The following is a 14,929-nucleotide window of genomic DNA, read 5'->3' as shown; positions in this document are numbered from 1 at the left end:
CAAATATTTGGATGGATCTTGCTAATCCTATCAATAAAATCAGATCTATGTTTTGATCAATGATGATAACAGAATTGTATGATGAAGATATGTTGATGGCAGAAATAAATAAAGACAGAAATTGACAAGACGTTGTCCTTTACTGGGGTCAACGAAGAAATCGAATTAAATGACAACTATGAGATTTCTTCTACGAGTACAGAAGAAATAGTTGTCGATTAACCTGGACCATCAAAACGAAGCTGTTTCCAATAATTTAAAAATATATTGCAAATGTGGATTAGAGAGGCCTACTGGGAATACCACATTAAAAAAAAACGCGCCGATAACTCTATCTCATGGTGGTGTGGAAATGAGTTTATAATTAATTTATGATATAATCGATAGTCGACAATGTCAACATACAATCGATAACATTCAAAAATTCGAGTAAAAACAAGCATTTTCAAAAATTTGCAGAATATTGTCCGCTTTTACGCCGCTATAGGTCAGAAACAAGCATTTTCAAAAATTCGCAGAATATTATCCGCTTTTACGTCGCTGTAGGTCGGAAACTATTCAATCTACTAAAAAAAGTTTCAGACAAAAGTTGTAGGAAATTTCCTCTTCTATAATATTGATAATAAATATTTTTGTTATAGGATCAACCAAAAAAGAGATATTACGAAAAAACCGTTTTTTCGCTCAATTCTTCCAATATGGCGGCGCGAGTGGCGCCCCGTCAAGGTCGAAAACACAGAAAATTATTTAGGACACAAAACTACGTGATTCTGTAAAATTTCAAAACTCCTGGATTTAATGTAATCAAATCGCCTTTTTTATCTCTATTGACTGGACTAATCTATTCAGGCCCTCTCGGAAGTCCATGAGAATCTTATTTGGGAAAAGGTAGCAACTAATCATAACTAATCCCTCCAGTTCAGCCGCAACAAACTCTTTGCTACCAGCTAAGAGTCAACAGGATCTTCTGTCTGAACAGTGCCGCCATGTCAAAGCGAAGAAACTGGTAGTATCATATCCTCTCCCCCTCCTACATTTTAAACGGTTCAATATAGAATAGAGTTTAAATATTACCGTTATATTTATCTCCCAATTCAACGTATGTGCAAATAGGACCTGAGCCTGTCGCGCTTAATTCAAGTTAATTTGCGTAATGCGCATCATTGTCCATAGTTTCGAGGCCGTTAGATTCCGCATATCTGGACTCTCTGCCTGTCCTAGAAGTGGCTCTGCAGCTGGTGCTAGGGCTGCGATTAATCTTGAGACTTTTGATATCGCAGAGTATACATCTCGTGTTTTCTCTGCAGTCTTGTCTGATAGCCGGTCTTACCGCAGTTGAAGCATGTGCCTTCTATCTATGCTGTGCGACGACTTTTCCTTGTTTTCGCGGCCGAACGATAAGCGCGCTCGCCGTTTCGATCTCTCCGTCGCGCGGGTGAACGTTTGCGCCGACGAACGGGAGCTAGTTCGCCGAACGGAAGATGCGGGAACGCGTTTGTCAAAAAAGGAGGGTTCAAAAAAGGATCACGCACCGGGTGGGAACGGGATGGTGAGAGTTCCGCGCGTGCCGTGATGGAAACCAGACTATAATACGAAAATCGAGAATTGGGCGCCAGATACGGTCTCTTACGTATCAATTCGCGAAACGCCACAAGATTATTCGAAACGCGAGATATATCGAAATCCGCCACGGGCTGGCTAGCTCGCCTAACGGTAGAGGGGCAGGGCCTTGGATTAACGCGATTATCAAACAAGAGGCGACATATATTGGAGCGACAAAAATAAGCTGAAATTAAAGATGCGAAATAGAACAAAGAAAATAACAGATTTATTATAATAGACGGAGCCGAGGCTCCTCACGAGTAATAATAATAAGGATGACGGCGCGGATATACGGCCGCGGTAAAAACGCGGGAGCGAGACTGGGTGTTAGACACAGGGCGCGAAACCCCGGAAGACTTATACCGATGTCGGCCCGTTATATCGGCCGTAATCCTCTTTCGGCGTTAAATAAGCCTCGCACCGCGGAGAGGACAAGTAATATATTTCAGGAATTATATAACAAGAATTCGGGCGACAACCCGATCCGATTCTCGATATCAAACAGCCCAAAGGCGACCGTATCGCCCGCTATTATTAGTTAATTATTATTACGCAACTTAAGGGGTAACACCTATGTAGCGGCCTGTTTTCAACACCTAATTTTGAGAATTTTTTGGGGGAAGAGAAAAGAATTAATCGAAAATTCATTTACGTGGGTTTATTACACATGTCTTGAGGAATACAAATTAATTTTTTCATGTAATTGATACACAAACTGGCGGCTATAGCGACTCGAGAACGCAGGGCCTTTTTTTGAAGCGGCCGGATAAATAAAAACCGCAAATCTTAATCTGGAACAAAAACTCATAATTTTTCTTAATTTACATACCAAAAGCTAGAGAAAAGCGTAGGGGATTTTATAAATATTGATTTTTGTGAAAATGGCATGCATTTGAAAGAAAAGTTTTATTTTTCGCCAAAAAAATTCATCGAAAATTGTTTATAAAATAAAAAGTTTTCAATATTTTGCAAAATCCCTACGCTTTTTTCTAGTTTTTAGTATATAAATTAAGAAAAATTGTTGGTTTTTGTTCCAGATCAAGATTTGCGGTCTTTATTTATCCGGCTACTTCAAAAAAAGACCCTGCGTTCTCGAGTTGCTACAGCCGCCATTTTGTGTATTAACCACATGAAAAAATTAATTTGTATTTCTCAAGACACGTGTAATAAACTTACGTAAATGAATTTTCGATTAATTCTTTTCTCTTCCCCCAAAAAATTCTCAAAGTTAGTTGTTGAAAACAGACCGCTACATAGGTGTTATCCCTTAATACTAACAGGCAGTTCGCGAAACACGTACATTCTTTATTCGACGCTCAACATACACTCACGCAATTTGTACGATAATCGCGAGAAAAGCTCTTAGAGAACGCGCACACAATTTCTAGACACGACGATTCACAAGCAAAGAAAACGAGACGCACTTTACGCGACCGATACTCACACTCGGACGACAGACAGATTATACAATAGAGACTTACACTCTAAACGTGCGAGAACCGACGCACACGCAATATACGGAATCCGGATCTCCAGAGAGACGTTACACGGTGAATCAAACATGACGTCAATACCGTGGAAACCGATACTCTCGAGGCTCCGGGGCTCGAATCGCTTGACAACGTGGCCGTGACACGAAAAGTTACGCCAAAGAATCGGGCTCAGCCTGTACGCCAAAACACGAAATCACGGCAACGACGACAGAACAATACAATCCAGGGCACGATCGCGCGTGGCTAATTAGCGGAGGATAACCTCACCGGCACTGTCTCTCTCGTCGGGACGGCAAGGGGTCAACGACATCCTCCCGTACCTGTGGTTCTCCGCCTTTGGTGATTGCCGGGGTCCTCTCCGCTCGATCGCTGCCGCAATCGTTCTCGCAAAAAGGTTCTCTCTCCCTCGCTGCTATCTCGCACGCAGGCTCGCGCGAGTCAGACCCCGGGGATCTCACGGCCTAGGATCGATACGGCGGGGCCAGCCGGGGCTGCGCATTCGGGGTGCGTATTACCGCGACCAATTACGCGCTACCACGCGCTGTGGCTGGCGCGCGGCGCGCTCACGATCGTATGGGGGGGGGGGGGGCACGCGCCTTCAGTATCGCGGACGATAATTTGCTGGGGCCCGCTCAGCGGGGTCCGACAGGGTAGGACTTCTTGACCGGAAGTATTGTGGCGACCCTTGCTGCTGTCTTTTCCTGGGGGCTGCGTCTTGCAGCGGCAGCGTTAATGAAGTACCTCCAAGGGGAACGTCTCTGCACGGGCCTGGGTCGTTGCGTGAGGGTTCATTCGCTGTCCCGAGCGTCGCGCATCACGCGTGCGGGTCCTGATCCCGTCGTGACGTCGAAGGATTTGTCGTTGGTTGTTTTGAATGTCGAAATGCTGGCTCATCTCCCTTCAAAGGTCGCTCAAGATTGTCGATGGCTGTTTCTGGTTGCCGCAAATCAGTCTCCCGCCTTCTTTTCCGATGAGGCTCCCAAAATAAATATTCATACGAAAGAAAAAAAATAATAAACGAAATTAATATAACGAACATAATCTCGATTAATAACGCCTCTCTGGAGACTGCGGTACGGTTCTCGCAATTTTTTGACTGGCCTTTTGGCCCGCGCTTCGCGATCGGAGAGGGATCCGGCGGACGCGCGCGAAATGGCAACGTCACAGCTGCTATGCTTGCATCTGGGCATCGCGTGCCCAAACTCAAAGCAGCGGAAGCATTGAAGTGTTGTGCCTTAAGCACCTCGACTCTTGTAGATGTCTACTCAATCCTGAGTCTACCTATTGTTACGTCCTGGCGACTCCACGATTCCTTCCTTCCGCGACGTTGCGGTAACGATCGTCAGTTGGTGATAAGAATGAATCGTTCCATAAACAAAGCATCTTGTGCCATACGTTTCTTTTAAATACTGTCATTTGTCAGCAACTACATCCACGAGTATCCGTGGGAAAGACGCAAGGAAATCGGTGATGGAAACCATACCGGTCTTCTCGAGATAAATGAAAAATAATATCTACCCCTTGCAGTAGAATTTCCGGCGGAAGAACAAGGAGATAACAATAACTTTTTGACGAAATATTTAATAAACGCAGCTGCATTAATACTGATAATAATTTTCTAACGGACAAGTACAACTGGACCAATAACGATAAAATTTCCTTGACGGAAGTAAGACCCTTTCCTAATCAGATCATGTACGCGAGGGCCCCCCCGGAAAGGCTAATGTTTAAGGAACTTTTGAACTGATATCGAACTCACCAACCGACGATCAGCACGGGTAAAAATATGAAAATAGAAGACACCCCCTGCCGAATGAGGACACTGGCACGATTCTAATTCGTCAAAATCTTGAAGAATCCCCACTCTTAAAATTAGAATACACCCCCACAAGAGGATTATAAAAAGAGAACTCGTAAGACATTCAATAGATACATTTTTTTACATTTTACAACCTCACATTTATTCTCCAGTCTTCAGTCTAACGCAGTCTTATTCTGTGCTCTTGCACCGTAATTCGCGAGTCAGTTATTTGTGCTACCAATGTCCTCACTTGGCATCATCTCCAGAGCAACCACAAGTCGAACATCGGGCTACTGACATGAGACACAGAGCGAAACACTGCACAAATTCATCACCCCTCCACTTCTGAATCACTATTAAAAAAGTAAGTCTAATTGAATAATTTTTCCTTTCCAATTCATAACTACAATTCATAATCGCAGAATGTTTCATTCTTTCAAAATCATTAACCCATTTCGGCAATAAGTCTAGAATGTTTAATCTTAATCTAACACATATGCGAGCGACCAATTTTATACTTTCGACCCGATTCTAACGCTTCGAGACGTTTAACTTCGGGATCATAAAGATAGTGGTTGCGCCCTTCCACTGACTCATTCTTCCTCGAGTCTGGACGTAACACTATCTTAACCACTTTAATGGCTGAGGTCAATGGGCACTGAGTCCAGACAGAATCTAATTTGTTAGCAGCTCTCCTGATAGACTCAGTTTTTATAGCATTCTGGATGCAGCCACCTGCTTCCGCAAAAACCCTTACCACCTCCTTACGCGTGGTCCTCGAGTCTTCAAGTCCAAAGATCCGAACTTTCGATCTCTTGGTAGGCCGTGTGATCTGTTGGCAAATACCTCCTTGAGCTTTCCTGCGGAACGGTCGGCTTTCTAGGCGTTGTCTTTGCCAAAGATTTTGATTATTAGTTCTCCTATGACCGCTCTCCTAACTCTATTCTGTTACCCCTACTCATGTTACCTGAGAGTGGTTTAGCTCATAGCTTAACACGTGGAAGGGATGCAATATACTCTTTAAAGGTATACTTTTGAAAGATTTCAGTATATACACGTAAACATGCAGAGTATGAAAATTGACTAATATAAAGCAAATTTTATTACATGAATACGTTTGAATTTGTATTTATAATAAGTGTTAAAAGTTGTAACAATATTTATGGGAGTATTAGGTACATATATTCTCTTTAAAATCCTATCATTTTTATTGAATATTTTTGCCTATAACGCTTTTTGAAATATTCATCTGTTTATATTAAAATTTGATCCAATAGATTTAATTTTAAATTTACTTTAATTTCTTTTTGGTATTTTTCCTACTAATCTTTAACAATCTAAATCAATATGTATACAAGAAAACGCGTGCAAGGTGATAGAGATGACTCATCGAGGCATTGTCTTAATTAGTAAAAGTGCATGTACCGTTGTTGTACCGTGTATTTCTGTGACGACTAAATTTCTTATAACCGTGTTTCAAGAAATGAAATGTGTCTTGGAATTCAGATTCTTGGAAATGTTTTGGATTTATCTCTCTTCCCTTTGAGATCATATACATCCTCGGCGCATTATTTTTACTCTAACAGCTTATGGGCCCAACCGGATTTCACTGCGCAGGAGTTGTGTGAGAAAGGTAAAAACGAGAATCGCGTGGTGCGCGCAAAAACCATCTTGGTCGTTAAAAAAAAACGTGGCGAGTTCGTGTGATCCGTATCCATTATGTGTCTGACGACATCTAAGCTAGGCACGTCAAGAAATTTGATGGAACAAGCTTTCAAGGATGGAAATTTCAGTTAAACGCATTATTTATCTCGCACGAGATACAGGACGTAGTCGACGATATGTGATAAAAGCCGGCTGACCGACGGTATCGGTCGCCGGCGAAAAGTGGTTGCGTGATGACGCAAAAACAATGTTTATGACATATAAACATTGTTTCTCGATGGAATATGATCGATTTGGATCATGTCTAATGTACTCAACTGCCAAGGAGATGTGGGACAAATTGTGCAGCATTCATGAACAGAAATCTACGACGAGCAGATTAATGTTTACGCAGATGTTCCATGAATATCTAATGGCACCGGGCAACACAGTTGTGCAACACATGACCAAAATTCAAAATATGTCTGCATAGCTACTCGATCTGAGTGAAGCAGTATCCGACGTGGCCGTGATAGCCAAGATTCTCAGCAGTTTATCGTCAAAGTACGCCACGCCTTAGACGGCGTGGGACATCCCGATTCGAAATTTTACTCGTAACTTCAACCTCTTTTTTCTTACATTTACGGATTCTGGAGGATTTTGATAGGTTCCATTTATATAAGAATTGTATTGTAGAGCTCCTACTTTGTACCTCAAATAGGCAATAAAGAAACTGTTCCCCATTATTTGAATTCTTTTCTGGAGATCATATCAGAAATGAAACTGATAGAAATGTAATTCCAGCGAACTACATCCCTTTAATAACTCATTCATTTTAACACTAAAGAATACTAGCTACCTAACTACCTTAGTTGTATCTAATAATTGAATCTAATGTTTTTGCCGTTTAAGTCTGCGTTTATCCGCAGTTTCGGTCAGAAGATCGTTCGCAAATTGATTAGGATGTACATCCAATCTATCCGCATATTTCAGGGTAAAGTTTGTTAGTTTCGTATAAAATTATGTTTTTGTAACGAAACAAATATAAGTCAAACAAATAGATATATTAAATTTAAAGAAACCTTTTTCTTTGTGTAGATCCCATTAATTTTTACTACTTTTTAAATCGCCATGAAACATGTCCCATATCATGTATCATCATCAGTGATTCATAGTAGATTTTTTATTTAGGGTCTAAGATTTTCAATATTAAAAAGATATTACCGCTTCAATATCAAAAAGATATTACCGATGTTATAAAATATTTTATATTTTATAACATCGTTAATTAATCACATACATATAGACATACATGTATGTATCACAATTAATAATGTTATAAAATTTATTTATATATACGTGCTCATACATACATACACATTCTTTCAATATAACTATTATTAACATAATAAAACTCTGTCTCTCCTCTTACTGTTATTTTTAATTTTGTTTTTACTATTTTTGATTAAATTAATTAATATAGAGAGAACCGTTATTATATATATTAATTTAATAATCATTATATATTTAATTTAATCGAAAATATAATAAACCTATAATAATAAAAATTGAACTAAATAAAAATAATAGTTCTAGGTTGAATAATATCAAAACAGATTGAGAAAACGTTAGGAACATTAAAGTAGAAGCGTAATTATCTAATTCAAATAGAATTATGAGATTCTAAATAGGAGCCTGAGATTAAAGAGTTTCAAAATAGGATGACGTGACTACTTAAAGTGTACGCGCCGTTCGCGATTTATTGGTAAATTATCGATCTACATAATAACTTTTTATTTTGTTAAAGTATTATATTAGTTTCTTAGGATAAGTTATCGAGCAAATTATGATAAAAAAAGCTCGTTTCGATACGCTCTTTAAGTGACCGCTAGGAGCGCTAATTGAGGATTAGGCAAGATGGCGAAAAGTGTGTAAAGAGGAAGGACACATTGTATTTTCGCTCTCAAAAACGAGGTCAAAATAAAGGATATAAGCTCCAGGTTCATAGTGGATTGACTATTGTTTATCCCGACTTAACATATGGTCCTTCGAGCCGGATATAAAGATAGTAGATCATAAAGCATTGAGCAGAGAAAAAGAGAGGTATACGACGGTTCAAAATCAACGGCGTAACAGACAACATAGTAGCAGAACGTTCTCGATCGATGTCATCAACAGCATAATGGCAGCCATAGTTTCACATAGAGAAGCGGAAGCAAGGTTCTCATAGCATCGTTTTGTTTTAGAAGTCGCAACGACGTCACAAGTCATCGTTCAGCGTACAAATACAATGTTATTATGTCAAAATTATCATTTTATGTAAGTGTATCCTTTCTTTTTACTATTATTATTATTTACCATCTTTCGTTAGATTTTAGACACGTATAAAAAGATAGTTACGTAAGTAAAATAAGTTAGGAACATCGTTGCAAAAATTTTGCTTACATATACACATATATCAGGTATATAATTATGAAACCGGAATTTGCCCATAGATGGCCCTAGCTGTCAATGTAGTTACCGTCAAACCGCGTCTACTTTGAATCATAAATGTATAACCAGTTTTTTACAATAAAGCCTCGAATTTCGGAAAAAAAAACGGCGGAAGCAAAGTTGTACACCTAATACTTTTTTGACGGTTTCAATATTCAGGTCTCGTCTGATAATTTCGTTAGTTACGAACCACAGCGCGTCTACTATTATTCGCAGGATTTTGGATTGAAACCTTTCCAGGATTTCTATATTTGAATTAGAGGCAGAACCCGATAGCTGAATGCCGTACGTCCTATTGGCATAATAATTGTTTTATAGAGCAGAACTTTGTTGTTTAATGATAGTTTTGACTTTCGAGTAAGTAGCCAATACATATTTCTGAGCCTAATTCCTAGTTGCTTCCTTTTATGCCATATATGCGTCTTCCAAGTTAGCCTTCGGTCTAAATGAATTCCTAAGTATTTCGCTGAATCTGCTTGAGGTATCTCGGTGTTGTTTAGCTTTACCGGTGGGCGTGAATCTTTGTTTAGCGTGAAAGTGACATGCACTGATTTTTTTCATTAGCCTTAATTCGCCACGTTTTGAGCCAGGCTTGTATTTTTGTGATGTTTCCCTGAAGAATCCTCAACGCTTCTTTGGGGTTTTTGTGCGATGCTAAGATTGTTGTGTCATCCGCGAATGTTCCCGTCAAAGTTGGTTCTGTTGTTGGTAAGTCGGCGGTAATTAGATATAACAAGGGTCCTAAAACACTGCCTTGTGGAACGCCGGATCTGATCAGCTGTAGTTCAGAGTATTCTTCTTGGAGTTTTATTGTGAAGTGTCTATCTTCTAGGTATGTTTTAAGTAATAGATAGCAGTTATGCGATAGTAATTTTTTAATTTTTCAGAATAACCCTGCGTGCCAGACTTTATCAAAGGCCTGAGTGATGTCCAAGAACACCGCCGAACAATACTCTATCCTCCAGAGCATTATTGGTTTTTCTTACTACTCTGTGGACTTGTTCGGTTGTTGCATGTTGCTCTCGAAATCCGAATTGATGTTCAGGGATTATCTTTTTATTTACTAGCACAGGTTTAATTTTGGTTAGTATGAGTTTTTCAAAGATCTTTGACAATACAGGAAGTAAACTTATTGGTCTATAAGAAGCTGGTTCCTCTGGTTTTTTCCTGGTTTTAATATTAGTATATTCTGGGCTACCTTCCATAGAGTTGGAAAGTAGTTTAATCTTATTAAAACATTAAAGATAATAGTTATCAGTCTTACTGCTTTCTTTGAGAGTTCCTTTAATACTTTGCCAGTGATCAGGTTATACTCTGGCGCTTTGCTGTCTTTTAAGTTTTGTATTATTTTTTCCACTTTACCTATTTTTATCTTTTGGATAGGAGAGTTTGTTTGCAACGGTGACTCGAGGTAATTTAATATTACCCTTTCTTCTTCTTCAGAGATTTCTTGCGGGTAAGGTTCGAATACTTTTTTAAAGTGTTCAGAGAATAATTTGATTTTGTCTTTGTTGATTCTAACCCATTTTCCGTCTTCTTGTCTTATTGGTGGTATTGGTTGATTAGAGTTCCTTTTTAATTTCATAGTGACTTTCCATAATGAATAGTCTGTAGCTTCTGTAGTGGTAAATTCTGCAACAAATTTTTCAATTGTTTTGTTTTTTTCGCTGTTTATTAATTTTTTAAATTGTTTTTCAGCTTTATTTAACTTCGCTTTATCATGCGGAGATCTTGTGTTTTGCCATTTTTTGCGAAGTTTTCTTTTCTCTGCAATTTTAAGTTTAATGTTTAGTGTGCAATGCATTGTGCTCCCAAAACTATTAACTGGGGGGGATGATTTCCAGGCTGCTTTTTGTATTTTTGTATTGAGACTATCGATTGCCAACTCGATTTCTTCGTTAGTTTTCAGTGATATCTTACAAGTTATTTCTTCATTTAAAAGGTCTCTGAATAGTCGCCAGTTAGTTTTTACATTAAACAAAGTTAGAGGTCGCTCTATATTTACTACAGCTGTATTCATTGTAATTATTATTGGAGAGTGATCCGATGTTAGATCATAACATGATTTTGCTTTGAAATAGTTGCTATACCTTTCACAACGCAGAAATTTATAACATCCGGTGTTTTTCTGCGGTCAGCAGGCCAGTACGTGGGTTCGTCTGTAAAAAGCGGATGTAGATTGTTATGCAGCATTGATTGGTATAGTTGACGTCCTTTTGGGTTAGGTACTTGAGGTCTAGACCCCCACCACGGGTGCTTCGCGTTGAAGTCGCCACCAGCGATGAACCTGTGTCCTAGAGTTTTGAAATAATGAGTATAATGTTCCTGTTTAACTGCATGTTTAGGTGGGCTGTATATGGCTGCCAGGGTGATGGGTCCTACCCAGTCTTCTATGGTGATGCTTGTTGATTGTAAAAAGTCCTGAGAGTAATTCTCGTTTTCATGATGCTTAATAGTTGAATTTATAATTCTGGCGGAACCTCCATGTGCTGTGCCGTCCAGATGTTGGGTATCGTAGATTATATATTTTGGAATTTTTAAATAGCTTTTCTTTGTGTAACGCGTTTCTGAGATAAGCATTACATCTATATTATGTTCGGACAAAAATATTTGAGTTCATTACTTCTTTGGATAAACCCGTTAGCGTTCCAGACTCCTATTTTTAGTGTGCCAGCCATTATTTCATTTTTGTGATTAGGGTTGTCAATAGATTTAACATTGTGTCTATTTTCCTCATTAGGAGCATTATCATTTCTTCCAACTTGATTTGTTGTCCAGGAATGGTTGGTGCCATAACTGGTCGAACACTATTGTTGTTAATATCGCTATTTTCTAAGATTGGTTGATGAGTATGAGCTTCTCCTTTTTTTTTAACATTTGAGCATAACTTGTATTTGATTGTGTTGATCTTATTTCATTTCTGTTTTGTTGGTCAATCCTTGGGTCTAGTCTCGAATTTGAGTCTATTTCCATTTTCTCCTTTAGTTTAGGAAATAACTTTTGCTGCAGTTGTTTATGGATTTCGCAACCTTTGTAACTTGCGGGATGGTTTCCTCCGCAGTTGCAGCATTTTACTTCGTTAAGCATTTGTTTTTTAGGACAGTCACTAGTCAGATGTGTGTCTACGCATTTGACGCATTTTGGTCCTCTGAAACAGTAGTTTTTTGTGTGCCCATATGCCTGACATCTTGTACATTGTGTAATATCTCTTTTTTTGTATGGTTGTTTAAAGGTGATTATTGTATTTAGTAGATTTCTTATTTTGTAAATGTCTTTGTTGTTATCCTTTTCTTGCAGTTCTATAAAGAATAGTGGTAACGGTTTCTTGGTTCTGGTTTCTAGAATATTTGTTATTTTTATAACTAAGTTATTATAGTTCTCAATTTCTGTTTTTAGTTCTTTTATGTCCGTTGATGGGTGCATATTTCTTAATACGACTTTGAACTTCTTGTCAGTTTTACATTGATAGGTGTAGCCTTGACTACCTGTTTGCTTGAGCGCCTCCATGATAGGGTGATACTTAGCCGTTGTAAGTGGTTGTATCTTGACCTGATGGTTTTTTAGTAACTTTAATTCGTATTGGTCTTTAGCGATTTCATCAAGCACTGTCTTTAGTGGCATGATGTTTTCCACTCCATCTGTAAAAATAGGAGGAGATTTGAGTTGCTGAGTTTTGGTAGAAGTACTATCATTATCATTATATATCTTCTGATCTTCCTCATCATTCAGCTTTTCATAAATGTTGCTCGTGCTTATTGGTTTGTTTAGCCAGTAGTCGTTAATTTGGGTTTGTCTTTTTCTAGTAGGTATGTCTGGACTGTTTCTCGTCCTTTTCTTATTTTGTGCTTTTTGCCATCCTTGATCTCGAGGTGAAATATCTTGATGTCTATCGTAAGCCTCCATAGTTATGAGTGGTTGTTACTTTGTAATTCGTACAGCCCGCTCTAAGCGTGGCTCCGCTGCTCTCGACGGGTAAAGTGCGCCTGCACGGGTTCTGCCGCCTGCCAGCTGAGCTCAAGTCCAGTGACAGTCGATGTATAGGTTAGGTTGAGAGTCACAGGTGGACAGAACTATTAAGATGTAAGGTGTGGGGCCCTTTCTCTGTGAAGAGGAGGGCCCTTGATTAGCTAGGCCGAGATCTGTAGACAGAACTGCCCCACAGGGGGCCAGGTTAAGGCAGAAACGGTTCTGTTATGTAGTGGAAACAACAAGCATGCAACCTTCTACTTACCCGGAAACGAAAGTGAAATTAATGATTAAATTAATAATTATTATTATGTAGGGAGACGAGAATAAAAAGAATAAAAGACGAATAAATAAGAGAATATAATAATGGGAAAGAAAGAATACAATAAAGAACAAGCAGAGAGAGAGAGAGGGGCGAGGGAGAGGGAGAGGGGAGAGAGGGAAAAAGAGGGGTAGGGAGAGGCAAGGAGGGAAGAAGAGAGAGAGAGGGATTTTTTGATTAATTGATCTTTATTAGCTTTCTCAGCTATTTGTAATACAAATCTAGTTTACATTAATTACAATATACTCCTTTAACATTCGCTTAAACGGCACAATTCTTTCATTCCGCTTTATTTCAGCTGGCAAGGCGTTATACATTTTCACTCCTTCGTAAAACATACTCTTTTGCGCACTCATTGTTCTGCGATGTTTTATTGCAATGTCTCCGGCTTGTCGCCTTTGCCTTTCACTCTCATTTCCCACAATTTCTAATCTATTTCTTAATTGCTCCGGTAACATCTTAAAAATCCGGTAAAATCTTAAAAATAAATACTAACTATCAATTTCCATTCATCAATGATTGTTTGAATCGCTGTTGAACACGAATACTGTTTTCTAAAACCCGACTGAGAGAGAGAGAGAGAGTGAGAGAGAGAGAGGGAGGGGGCGGGAGGGAGGGTGAGAGAGGGAGAGGGAGAGGAAGAGAGAGGGTGAGAAAGCGGGAGAGTGAAAGGGAGGGTAGGGGGAAGAGAGGGGGAGAAAGAGAGAGAGAGAGCAGGAGAGGCTGGAAGAGGGAGGGAGGGACGGAAAGGGAGAAGAAGAAGAGAGGGCGAGGGCGAGGGAGAGGGAGGGGAGTAGAGAGAAAAAGAGAGAGAACGAATATGTGTATATGTACACCCCATTACACCGCATGATCATACCGTTAAATAAGTAAACAAAGACGCGTGTCGGTATGCGGCATATATAGCGCTATTGTATTGTGTACGGATTGTCTCACTTTGTTGTCATTCAGACAGTGACAGAGGCAACAGCTCCATATGTTGTTATAGTATGTATCTCGTTATACGCGATCGCGAAAATTGTTAAAAGATATCTGAAACTCGATCTCTATGATAATTAATAATTAACGATTCATATGCGATTGCTATTTATCGAAGCAGATATTAATTTCGTGTGATTTATAGTTATATATGTATCAGCAGTGAAATCACACTAAAAAAAACTCACAAAGGTAAAAAAAATACGCCAAGTACATATCTAAAAAATAATCTACAAAAAATTTTTCCTAAAAAATAAGAAATAAAAACTAAATATGAAATCAATAGTTAACTAACCAAGTACTTAAAAGCAATTCAGTTTGTGAGAATTTGGAATTTGAAATCGTATTTGTCAAAAAATCAAACTTGTAGGATTGCTGGACCTCGCTTTACAACTTACAAAGTACATGCTACATTGTAAAGCGAGGTCCACCCTGCCTACCGTTGTAAAAATCAAGATTTATACATAGTCTGACAATGAAAAACTGGATATTTAAGTTAGTTTACAGAAATAGTCCTACGTATACTACACATATAAACTGAAATAAACACAAGTTTATATATATATAGGATGTTCAAAAATAAAATATAAGGGTAAATATAGCGAATTGGAGACCTGACCTTGACCTTGA

The sequence above is a fragment of the Formica exsecta genome, unplaced genomic scaffold, assembly GCF_003651465.1.
Source record: "Formica exsecta isolate Colony F162 unplaced genomic scaffold, ASM365146v1 scaffold287, whole genome shotgun sequence".
NCBI classification, from domain to species: Eukaryota; Metazoa; Arthropoda; class Insecta; order Hymenoptera; family Formicidae; genus Formica; species Formica exsecta.
This window is presented reverse-complemented; position numbering follows the sequence as displayed.